Source organism: Neomonachus schauinslandi, chromosome 6 (genome assembly GCF_002201575.2).
Source record: "Neomonachus schauinslandi chromosome 6, ASM220157v2, whole genome shotgun sequence".
In the NCBI taxonomy this organism is placed as follows: domain Eukaryota; kingdom Metazoa; phylum Chordata; class Mammalia; order Carnivora; family Phocidae; genus Neomonachus; species Neomonachus schauinslandi.
Window position 1 is genome coordinate 133664361 of NC_058408.1, and position 13404 is coordinate 133677764.

General features: G+C 35.3%; 1 pseudogene; it reads right to left on the reverse strand.

The window, feature by feature from the left end:
* Positions 1-1593: 1593 nt before the first annotated feature.
* LOC110589612 lies at positions 1594-2091 on the reverse strand (annotated as a pseudogene).
* Positions 2092-13404: the final 11313 nt, after the last annotated feature.

Below are 13404 nucleotides of genomic sequence, written 5' to 3' on the forward strand. Positions count from 1 at the left end.
TCTTTATTAAAGAGATGATCTCTTTGCTCGTTATATGTTCTTATGTTTCTTGCCTCCTGTGACATAAATTAATTGACCATATAAGTGTAAATTTATTTCCAGGCTCTCTATTCCACAGATCTGTGTCTATTTTTATACCAGTATCATACTATTTTGATTACTATACCTTTGTAATATAGTTTGAAATCTGGGATGATAATACCTCCTGCTTTGTTCTTTCTCAAGATTACTTTGGTATTTGGGGTCTTCTGTGGTTCCATACAAATTTCAGAACTATTATAGTTCTGTGAAAAAAACTATTGGTATTTTGATAGGGATTGCATCAAATCTGTAGATAGTTTTGGGTAGTGCTGATATTTAAAGAATATTAATTCTTCCAAATCTTGAGCATGGCATATCTTTCCTTTTTTGTGTGTGCTATCTTCAATTTCTTTCACCATTGTCATAGTTTTTAGAATATAAGTCTTTCACTTCCTTGGTTAAATATATTCATAGGTATTTTATTCTTTTGACACAATTGTAAAAGAGATTGCTTTCTTAATTTCTCTTTCTGCTAGTTTGTTATTAGTATATAGAAACACAACAAATTTCTGTATAGTAATTCTGCATCCTACAACTTTACTGAATGTATTAGTTCTAATAGTTTTTCAGTGGAGTCTTTCAGGTTTTCTATATTAAGTGTCATGTCATCTGCAAATAGTGACAGTTTTACTCCTTACCAATTTGGATGTCTTTTATTTCTTTTACTTGTCTGACTATTGTGCCTAAACCTTTCAGTACTGTGTTGAATTAAAGTGACAAGAGTGGACATCCCTGTCTTGCTCTTAGAGAAAAAAACTTTAGGCTTCTTGCCATTGGGTATGTTAGTTGTGGGTTTGTCATATGTGGCTCTTATTATGCTGAGGTATGTTCCCTCTAAACACAATTTGTTGAGAGTTTTTTAACCAGAATGGGTGTTGAATTTTGTCAAGTGCTTCTTCTACATCTATTGAGACCATTGTATGATTTCTACTGTTCATTTTGTTGTATGATGTATCATGTAGATTGACTTCCAAATAGTAAACCATCCTTCATCCCTGGAATAAATCCAACTTGATTGTGGTGAATTATTCTTTTAATGTATTGGTGAATTCGGTTTGCTAATATTTTGTCAAAAATTTGTACATCTATGTTCATCAGGAATATTGGCCTGTAATTCCCTACCTTCTTTCTTCCCTCCTTCCCTCCCTTTCTCCCTCCCTCCCTCCACCAGAAGAAGTGGTTTTTATTGATGAGTTATCTCAAAAACCAAAAAGGCAATGTACCCTTTTTCAGCACACCCGATCCCTCTGGGATCTCACATTGCTCCACCTGGGGAAGGGATATAGATTGACTTTTGGCTTTCCAAAGCCCAAGTCTTTCCTCTCCAGGGGTAGCCTTGAAATTCAGTAGCAACAATGTGGTGGTGTTTTTAAGCAATGCCTGCTGTGGCTACTTAGTAACAATTATGGGCAAAGAGGTGTGGGGAAGCATTTAGATTAGAAGAGTGATGCACAGAAAACAGAAATGTAGCCCATCAAAAGTCTCTCTGTCCTGCCTCAGTGGCTTGATCCTTCACTGGTTGCATTTCTCTTTATGCTGCATCATGCCCTTCTGAATCGAATCAGGGATTTGTACTGCCAGTTATGTACTCAGCCCCAGAGCCATGAGGTGAGCTAGTTCAAACTTGGGCACGTTTCTGGCTCACAATGGCTTAAAGTGATCAGTGGGATATATTTTGCCACCCCTGTACATCTTTCTTCTTTTTCCATCCAGCTCAGGTTGTTTTTCCATCCAGCTCAGGGACTGCAATTTCTGAAGCACTAGTGGAATGGATATATGGTAGGAATGTCAAATTTGATGTCAAACACATATTTAGAACCATGAGTGTAACAGCATTTTCCAAACACCAGGTCCCTTCCTTGTTGTACTCCTGTCAAAAGCAAACATTGTTCACATTCTTATTATTATCCACACACTAAATATAAGATTGGTAGTCCTCTTTGAGTTGCTGCACCCACAACTCCCAATCTCAGGTCCAGTGATAGGCTTCAGAATTGGGATCTTAGGCATGACACACCAGGTGACTTCAAGTACTCTCTTGGACTAGGGTGCTAATTTTCTCTTTGTGTGTATGTTGTCTTTGTCTGGTTTTGGCGTCAGAGTAATGCTGTCCTCAAAGAATGAATTTGGAAGCATTCCTTCCTCTTCATTTTTTTGAAATAGTTTGAGAAGCATAGATATTAATTCTTTAAATGTTTGGTAGAATTCACCTGGGAAGCCATCTGGTCCTGGACTTTTGGTTTTTGATTACTGATTCAATTTCATTACTAGTATTCAGGCTGTTTGTTTTATATTTCTTTCTGATTAAGTCTTGGAAGATTCTATGTTTCTAGGAATTTATTCAATTCTTCTAAATTGTCCAATATACTGGCATATAATTTTTTGGAGTAGACTCATAATCTTTTGTGGTATCAGTTATAACTTCTCTTTCATTTTCTTATTTTATTTATTTGAGTCCTCTCGTTTGTTTTTTTCTTAATTAGCTTGGATAAATATTTATAAGTTTTGTTCATCTTTCAAATATCTGGATTTAATTTCATTAATCTTTTCTATTGTTCTTTAGCCTATATTTTATTTATTTCTGCTCTGATTTTTATGTCCATTTTCCTGTTACCTTTGAGCTTTGTTTTTTTCTATTTCCTTTGGTTGAAAGGTTAGATTATTTATTTGTTTGAGATTTTTCTTGTTTCTTGATGTAGGCCTGAATCACTATAAACTTCCCTCCTAGAATTGCTTCTGCTGTGTTCCAAAAATTTTTGCATTTCTGTTTTCATTTATCTCAAGATCTTTTTTTTAATTTCCTCTTTGATATGCTGTGGTAGGAAAAGATGCTTGATATGATTTTAATCCTCTTAAATTTATTGGGACTTGTCTTGTGGCCTAACATGTGATCTATCCTAGAGAATGACCCCTGTGCACTTGGAAAGAATGTGTATTCTGCTGTTTTTGGATGGAATATTCTGTATTTATCAGTTAAGTCCATATGGTCTAATGTATTATTCAAAAGCACTGTTTTCTTATTGATTTTCTGTGGGATGATCCAGCCATTGATGTAAAGGGGTAAAGTCCCCTACTATTATTATACTATTATTATATTACTATTATATTACTGTTAATTTCTCCCTTTATGTCTGTTAATATACTTTATAATATATATATTATATATATATTATATATATAGGGCACATAGATATTTACAATGGTTATATCCTTCTTTGCATTGTTCCCTTCATCATTATGTAATGCCCTTCTTTTTTTCCTGTTAGTCTTTGTTTTAAAGTCTATTTTATCTGATATAACTATTGCTACCATGCTTTTTTTGTTTTTCTTCCATTCACATGGAGTATTTTTTTCCATCCCTCCACTTTCAGTCTGTATGTGTCTTTAGGTCAAAAGTGAGTCTTTTGTAGTCAGCATATAAATGTGTCTTTTTTTTTTAATCCATTCAGTCACTATGTCATTCGATTGAAGCATTTAGTCCATTTACATTTAAAGAAATTATTGATAGGTATGTACTTAATGTCATTTTGATAATTGTTTTTTAGTTTTTGCAGTGCTCTGTTCCTTTCTTTTTCTCTTTCTCTTTTCCCTTGTGATTTAATGACTTTCTTTATTGTGCTTGGATTTCTTTCTCTTTATTTTCTTTTTTCTATCTATTACAGGCTTTTGTCTTATGATTACCATGAGGTTTATATATAACATCTTATGTATATAGAAGTCTGCTTAAAGTTTTTATGGCCACTTAAATTCAAACACATTCTAAAAGCACTACATTTTGGGGCGCCTGAGTGGCTCAGTCATTAAGCATCTGCCTTCAGCTCAGGTCATAATCCCAGGGTCCTGGATCGAGCCCTGCATCCAGCCCCGCATCCCACTCCCTGCTCAGTGGGAAGCCTGCTTCTCCCTCTCTCACTCCCCCTGCTTGTGCTCCAGCTCTCGCTGTGTCTCTCTTTGTCAAATAAATAAAATCTTAAAAAAAAAAAAGCACTACATTTTTACTCACCCCTCCATGTTTTATGTGTATGACATTAAATTTTACATCTTTTTATTTTGTGTATCCCTTAGCTACTAATTATAGATAAAATTGATTTTACTACCTTTGTCTTTTAGCTTTCATACTAGCTTTATAAGTGGTTGATCTACTTCCTTTACTGTATGTTTGCTTTTACCAGTGAAGATTTTTTTTTTCCTTTCATAATTTTCTTCTAGTTACGATCTTTTCCTTTTTGCTCAAGGAAGTCCCTTTAACATTTCTTATAAGGCCAATTTAATGGCAATGAACTCCTTTAACTTTTGTTTGTCTGGGAAACTTTCTCTTCAATTCTTAATGGTAGCCTTGCTGGGTGGAGTATTCTTGGCTGTAGTGTTTTTTGTTGTTGTTTTTGTTTTTTGGGGTTTTTGTTTTTGTTTTTTCTTTCAGCATTTGCATATATCATGTCACTCCCTTCTGGCATGCATAGTTTCTGTTGAAATATCAGGTGGTAGCCATATGGAGTTTTGCTCATCCATAAACAGTTGCTTTTCTATTGCTGCTTTCAAGATTCTTTATTTTTTGTCATTTTAATTATTATATGTCTTACTGTGGACCTCCTTGGGTTCATCCTCTTGGGGGCTTTCTGTGCTTCTAGAAACTGAACATCATTTTCCTTCTCTAGGGTAGGGAAGTTCTCAGCTCTTTCCTTCCTCTCTTCTCTTTCTGGGACCCTTATAATACAAATGTCAGTATGTGTAATGTTGTTCTAGAAGTGTCTTACCTATCTTCATTTTTAAATTATTTTTTTGAGTTTGGATTATTTCTACTACTCTGCCTTCCAGATTGCTAATTCATTTTTGTGCTTCCTCTACTCTGTTTTTTTATACTGTCTAGCGTATTTTTTTTTTCATTTAGGTTCCTGTATTCTTTTTTTTATTATTTTATTATGTTCATCACCATACATTACAACATTAGTTTTTGATGTAGTGTTCCATGATTCATTGTTTGCGTGTAACACCCAGTGCTCCATGCAGTACGTGCCCTCTTTAATACCCATCACCAGGCTAACCCATCCTCCCACCCCCCTCCCCTCTAGAACCCTCAGTTTGTTTCTCAGAATCCATAGTCTCTCATGGTTCGTCTCCCCCACCGATTTCCCCCCCTTCATTTCTCCCTTCCTACTATCATTTTTTTTTAAACATATAATGTATTATTTGTTTCAGAGGTACAGGTCTGTGATTCAATAGTCTTTCACAATTCACAGCACTCACCATAGCACATACCCTCCCCAGTGTCTATCACCCAGCCACCCCATCCCTCCCACCCCCCACCACTCCAGCAACACTCAGTTTGTTTCCTGAGATTAAGAATTCCTCATATCAGTGGGATCATATGATACATGTCTTTCTCTGATTGATATATAGGTTACTGTATTCTTTACCTCTGATTGGTTCATTTTTCTATTGTCTGTCTCTTTGTTGAGATTCTCACTGAGTTCATTTACTATTTCTCAAGTCCAGTAAGCATCTTTATAACCTCTATTTTGAATTCTTAATTGGGTAGATTATTTCATTTAGTTCTTTTTTCTGACGTTTTGTCTTTTCTCTTTGGAACATATTCATCTGTTTCCTCATTTTGTCTGACTCTCTGTGATTATTTCTATGTGTTAGGTCAGCTGAGTCTCTCAGTCTTGAAAGTAGTAGCCGTGTGTAGAAGACGTACTGTGGGGTTGAGCTGAACCAGACGTTCCAGTGGTGCCCCCTGTGTGGGCTGTAGGCACCTTCCTGTTGTGACTCAGCCATAACTGCTGAGGGCACGTTGGTGGGGCTGGCTGAGAGATCTGGCTCCAGTTGCTGCACACTTGCTGGTAGGTGGAGTCATTCCCCTCACCATGGCAGGGATTGCTTTGGAGGAGTACTGGTTCTGGCTGGGGATGTCCACCAATTAGGTGGAATAGTAGTCTCTTTGGGGGAATGCTGTTCCTGACCAAGCCTGCCTGCTGAGTGTAGCAGGGTAGGAGCTGCTTTAGATAGAGGGGTGCCTGCCGGGACAGGCATGTTGGGTGGGGTGGATCCACAGGTGAATTGCTGGGCAGAGCAAGTGGTGCTAAAAGGCAGACAGAAAGTGCCAGAACTATCTCTCACCAGCATCAGGACAAGGCTGAAGGGAGCACAACAAATATGGTACCTCCTAGCATTTCCTTTCCTGGAGAAAGTTCCTACAGATCCCTACCCCTCTGGTATAGGCTTAAAAATTATTCAATAAATCTCCACATATAATCCAGGCACTTTTCAAACTTCTGTCTCTGTGCTTGGTCTCCTGGTGAGTAAGATTGTATACAGATTCTCAGTTTCCTATAGCTCTCTGGATTTCATAGAGTTCAGCCCTACTGATTTTCAAACCCAGCCATTATTGGAGCTCATCTTCCTGGTGTACATCCCCAAGATGGGGAGTGCTCAGTGTGGGGCTTGATCTCTTTGCTCCTCAGGGATAATATTTGTGCCCAGGAAACATCTACTGTGGGTTCCTGTACTAGGGATTTGGTTCCCAGCTGTGTCTCTGCCTCTCCTATCCTTGATATGGCTTTTTGTTTATATCTCCAACTGCAAAAGAGCTGTTTTGCTCATCTTTAGATTGTTTTCAAAGTGAGTTGCACTGTATGTAGTTGTAGTCTTGCTGTGTCTGTGGGTGGAGGTGAGTCAGGATCCTCCTAATCTGCCATCTTCCCAAGTCTCAACCACCATAATCTTATTCTTCATGCCAGTGATTAGGTTAATAGTGTTCATGCAATTGACCAAAGAGATGTAAGAGGCCTTGGGGTACTTACCGGAAATAAAGTAAATACAAATCAAAGATGCTGGAAGTACCAAAATAGTCTAGATGCCACCAACATGGTTCTGGTTAGATAACCAAGTGACATGCAGCCTTTGATAATAACAGTAGCAACATTAATATATAATTTAGTGAGATGAAAAGTAAATGGTGTTATCTCATTTTTAAAATCTATCATATATATGAAAAAAAAAACAAAATGTTAGCAATTTTTCTTTATGTGATAAGACTGTATATATTATTTCTCTGTTTGAATTATTTATATTGTATATACACTTTATACTTAAACAACAAATTTGGGGGGTAAATTCAAAATGAAAAACATTGGCAATATTTAAAATCTGAGTTTCACATCCTCATTTTCCCCGAAGTGTTGTCAATATTTTGCTCAACTAGTAACTGAAGAAAAGATAAAGTTTTTTGAACAGGAATGTTTAAAATAAAAATCCAAGAAAAATACAAAGGAATTATTGCTACTTTTCTTTACAATACCATATGCTATCTCATGGTGAGATAATTATAACAAGTTATGGAGAAATTTTGAACAAATTGTGTTCAATTAGTTCCACAGGCTATTGTCTGTATTAACCTTCACCTCTGAATAATGCTGGCATAGAGATTTTTATCTGGAGGTGTAAACTGTGTGAATTTTCCCCCTCTCATTGTGAATTGCCACCAGGTTAAGAGATTATTAGATTATTACTCCACCTACTATATGATATACTGTTTTAGCAATGTCTATAAAATATTAATAAAGATAAGTCTCAATAGTATGACAAGATAAAGTAATAACTACTAAGGAGAGAGAGATTTCATCAAAGCCCTGAGACTTAGTATGTTTGCTATAAAATTGAGCAGGAGGTGGTCTCAGGCCATTTATTGCTTATCATAGCAAATTGCTTAATTTCTCTAAGCCTCAGTTCCCTTCATATATAAAATGGATAGTAACAAATTAATAGTACTATCAAAAGGATTAAATGACTAATGCATAAAAACACTTTGATAATCCCTGACACATAGTAGGTATTTCATAAACATTTTTTTTTTAATGAATTCTTGAACATGCTTTGCAGATGCTGTTATCATAATTTTACAGGTTAGGGAGTAGAGGCTTGGAGAGCTTAAGAAAATTAAGAGATTAGCAAAGATCTCAGAATTAGTGAGTGACAGAGCTGTGTTTATAACCAAGGCCATCTGACTCAAAGCCCAAAGCATAACACCTTCCCCTATTGGGTTTTAGAAAACCTCAAGTAGTGTGATGCAGATTTCCCTATGCCATTTCTGTAACAAGGAACATTCATCTTTCTCTCCCTCATTTTTCATATCTAAATGCATTGTACCAATGTAATAACTTTCTGTTTTTAGTAAAGTAATTGAGCAACATCTACATGACAGACACCATATGAGGTACTGCATAAGACACAACGAGAAATTACACAAAATATCTCTTTATAATCAAGTACATGTTCTGTGCATATATGTAGTTTTTCTTTCCTATGGATTTGTACGTATTAGAATGTTTTCTCAAGAATTTTCAAAGAGGATTTGAGGGAACAAAAAAGTGTAAGATACCAAAGCAATGCAATCCTTCCCCAAATTGATAATGGAAAACCTTCAAGCAAAGCAAAAATGAAAACTGGGGTGGGAGGGGGACAAAAAACAAGATTTTCATAATAATAAGCTTAGGGAAGCTTTTGGTATGAGGCATAAAACCAACCTATGAGAAACCTAAGAACCAATGCAAAAATGTATATACTATATATAACAGTTCTTACTAATTCAAGTAATTTAATCCAAGTTTGAACTATTTTTAACAGTTCTAAACTCAGATATTTCTCATTCTGTTTTTACAGAAGATGCTGGATAGCCTAAATATAATATTTTATAGCACAGGTTTTTTCAACATATATCTTCCTTTAATACCTAAAAACTCTTTAAAAATACTCTATATTTACACAAATCCAGGAGCCATAACTAACAGATTAAAAACTTTAAAAGGATTTTTTTTTTCTTTCCATCAGACATTAAGGTCTTTTGGATTTTAACCAGTTGAAGCAGAAGAAGGGGGGAGAGAACTCTAAGACAGATGCTGTCTCTGCCTTGGGAATTTTGCACTCTATCAGGGAGAAGAGATATTGCACAATAATTAGAAATGTACAACAGAAATGAGGGGGTGAGTTTACAAATAGGTGTGACAAATACACTCAATCTTTTCTAAGGCAAGGATGTTTCAAAAAACACAGAAGAATGAGTAGAAATGAAGTAGGAAATTACTACATAAAGAAATGGGAGGAGGTATGTGATATGGAGAAAGCAGCTCTGGAGAAATTAAAAACAATTTGGGCAAGTTTCTACGGATGGGAAAGAACAAAGTATGTATTAGGAAGTTAAAGAAGTCTCCTGTGAAGGGCGCCTGGGTGGCTCAGTTGGTTAAGCCACTGCCTTCGGCTCAGGTCATGATCCTGGAGTCCCGGGATCGAGTCCCGCATCGGGCTCCCTGCTCGGCAGGGAGTCTGCTTCTCCCTCTGACCCTCCTCCCTCTCATGCTCTCTGTCTCTCATTCTCTCTGTCTCAAATAAATAAATAAAATCTTTAAAAAAAAAAAAAAAAAAAAAAAAGAAGTCTCCTGTGGTTAGCAAGTAATGACTGAGGAGGAAAACGAGACCAGAGAAAAGAGCAGGGATTGTTATGAAATCAAAAGGAACTAATAACGTGTTCAATAGTGTATGACAATAATGGTGAATGTTCAACCATGTTTATGTTGTTATTGTATTTATCATTTATTCTGCCATTCACTTAAAATTGCATGTCTCATTCATGATAGGCTTACAAAGAAAAATAATTTCCTCTGAGTTGGTTTAAAAAAAAAAGGAGTTCATGCTGAAATAAGGGAGGCATCTCAGGACTCCACCAACAGTTGTGACTTTCCAGCCAGGTTCTGTGCAGGGAAGAAAGTACATCTTTCCTGTTGAAAAAGCTGAACTATTTCTTCAAATATGAAACACTGTTTCCAAATCTTATTCAACAGCCTGGACTCTGAGAAACAAAGTTTGTTTTACATCAATTTCATTTCATTGAGAAAAGACAATAAACATATGAACCTGTGTTACATGATCAAAACTATTTTCAAATATTGATGTATTTTACAGGTTTTGGTTTTTTTTTTTTCTTTCCTGGATAACAGAAAAAAAAATGTACCCTTTAAAGTACATATGTATTTGCTGCATTCAGATCTCAGGGAGGTGATCGCCAAGTGTAATGCCTCTGCAGGAAAGAACAATAATTGCAGTTTAAAAACCGTAGAGTTTGGTTAGTTATATGAATTCCATGTTTCTAAATGAAGAATTGGAAAGTCATGCCAACAAAAATAGAAGCAGAAAAATAACTGTCATGTCTGTAATTAGAGAAGAGTGAACTGTAGAAATTTAGAAGCCATCTTATTTGTGAATCAGTGACTGGGGAAAGAGAGAGAAAGCGTAGGTTTTCACTAAAACATTTTAAAAAAACCTTTGGATATTTATTTATATATTTAATATCTATCTATTTATTTGTGATGGGAATCTCAAAGCCACACAGTTTCTTCATGATGGTTGGGTTTTCATTTTGCACACAAATACCTGGCAAACTTGTTTAGGAAATCCACTGGTATTCAGAAATAGCAGGACTCATCCTTAGGCATATCTGGAAGGCAAAATTAATGACTTATACCAAGCTGAGATGCATGTTGAGAGTCTGAACCTGCCTTTAAATCAGGTAGAGGGAAGACTGGAATCTATGAGCAGATTAGGGACTCATGGCAACCTTGGCTCCATTGAAAACCCTCACTTACTTATAGTGATTATCTCTGCCTTACTTATAATAGAAGTAATTAATGGTACAGTTTTATAACACATTTTTAATTGCCTCATATATTTAGGATTTTATTATTATTTTACCTAGATACATTGCTTGTAAGTTTCCCAAATTAAATGAGAAGGGTAAGAACTGCAATTTGCCTAAGCCTCATGGGAAATTACAATATAAAGAAGTAAGGCTGGAGATATAAATTTGGGCCAAGTGGTAATTAATTAAAGTATATATGTATGTCTCAATTTAAAGGAGCTCATCCTCTAAAAGTCTATTTTGAAACTTTTTTTTTAAAACCAGGGGAGCTACATAATTATTTTTTTAAATGTTAGAAAAATACTTTAGTAACTGAGTGCTTCTTGAATCCTTTGGCGTTTTGGTGTAGGGACTTCATAGTTGTAATCATAAAATTAATCACCAGAACCACACTATGAAGTAGGTAACTTGAATCCCATTTTATATGTCACCAATCTGAGAGAACTTGGGAAACATGCTTCTGTTCACTAATCTGATAGGAAGTAGATTTTCTTCTGGATCAAACCCTTAAGCTTCTCATCAGGGCTGGGAGGAGGGCACTGTAAGCAAAGTACATAGGGTGCAAAATTTTAAATTTAAAGAGACACTCATTCTCAAGGTCTTGCAAGTTCCAACCCTATACTAACATGATTCTAAGAGTGAATTCCTCCTTAAATTTTTCATCAGTCCTGCTGTCCCTAAGTTGTTGGAAATGAGGAGCCTTCCCATTCCCATAACTACACAAAAGATGTTGGGAAACTTCTGTATTCAAAAAATTCCAAAGGTATGATTCAGTACAGATTTCTAACCAATGTGCCCACATCCACTCAACATCTCCAATCCATTTTCCACAAAACTGTCCCAGAATATTTTCGAAAAGTCATATCATCTCTCTTTCCTGCTTAGAGTTTTTTCAGTATATTCTCATTTGACTTAGGGATGAGCCTAAAATCCTTCATATGGGTATCAAATTCCTGCTTATTTTCTATCAAATGCATGTCTATTTTTCTCATTTTCTGCCACTTCATACCCTTTTACCTCATTTTATCAATTTTATCATTAGTTCTATGAATGTAGTGAATCTCTTCAGACCTCAGGGCCTTTGCTTTAGCTTTTCTTCCTGTAACTCTTCTACTTCTTTTCACACTCCACCAAGACTCATCATTGAGGACTTAGTATCCAGGTCTCTTCCTTAGAGATGTCTTTTCTTTTCAAAAAGATAGCTTTATTGAAATATAATTCACTTAAGATATAGCTCACCTACTTAGTATATAATTCAATGTTTTTTAGTATATTCACATATATGTGCAATCCTTATATTCCCACCTCCACCCCAGCCTTAAGCAACAACTAATCTTCTTTCTGTCTCAATAGCTTTTCTATTCTGGACTTTCATATCAATAGAAACATACAGTATGTGGGCTTTGGAGCCAGCTTTTCTTACTTACTATAATGTTTTCAAGGTTCATGCATGTTGTGGTATATTATTTCATTTTTATAACTGTACCATAATCCATTGTGTTAATACAGCACGTTTTGTTTGCCCATTTGTCTATCGATCAACATTTAGGATGTTTCCATCTTTTGGCTATTATGAAAAATGCTGCTGTATTCATGTACAAGCTTTTGCACATGCATAAGTTTTCTTTTCTCTTGGATATATACCTAGAAGTTAAATTGGCCATTTGTATATGTTCCTTGGAGAAATATCTATTCACATCCTTTGCCCATTTTTAATGGAGTTAGCTTTTTATTATTCAGGTGTAAGTGTTCTTTACATATTCCAGATACGAGTCCCGTATCAGATATGCAGTTTGCAAACATTTTCTCTCATTTTATGGGTTGTGTTGCTACTTTCTTAGTACCCTTTGAAATACAACATTATTTTTTTATTTTAATTAAGATCAATTTATCTCCTTTTTTTTTTTTTTGTGCTTTTTGGTGTCATAACTAATTCTATGCCAAATCAAAAGTCAGGAATTAAAAAACTACCTACTTTGCACTATCCAGGGAAATAGTTATATGAAAAAGTGAGTTTTTAACACAGCTGAAACTGGCTTATTTTGTAAGGATGGTGGCAAATGGATAATGCAAATTGTATTTTAGTTAATAAAAATGTTGTGACCAGAGCTTCACAAAAACATAAACCTGTATTTCTTCTAGGAGGTATACTTTAACATTTATTAATTTGATGTTCATTGTGACTTTAGAGAACACAGCAACTTATTATCCACCACATTCCGGCCTCTATTATTTCTGCTAAAGAAGTCAGCTGTTAATCTTATTGGAGTTCCTCTGTAAATGATGAGTCATTTTTCAGTTGCTACTTTCAAGATTTTCTCTTTATATTTGACTGTCAGCATTTTTACTATAAGGTATCTTTTTTTTGTTCTTTTTGTTTTTTTTTTTTTTGGAGTTTTTTTTTTTTTTTTTGAGCTTCCCGGATGTATAGGTATTTCTTTATAAAATAATTCTTATTTGGATAGTTTACTACGATTACTACTTTAAAAAACTATTTTGAATTACCCTTTATCTCTCCTCTCCTTCCACTCCCTTTATATACAAATTAGTGTTCTTGATGGTGGTGTCTCTGAGACACTAATTTTTTTTCATTTGTTTTTCCTCTCTGTTCTTTGGTGTGAATAATCTCTATCAGA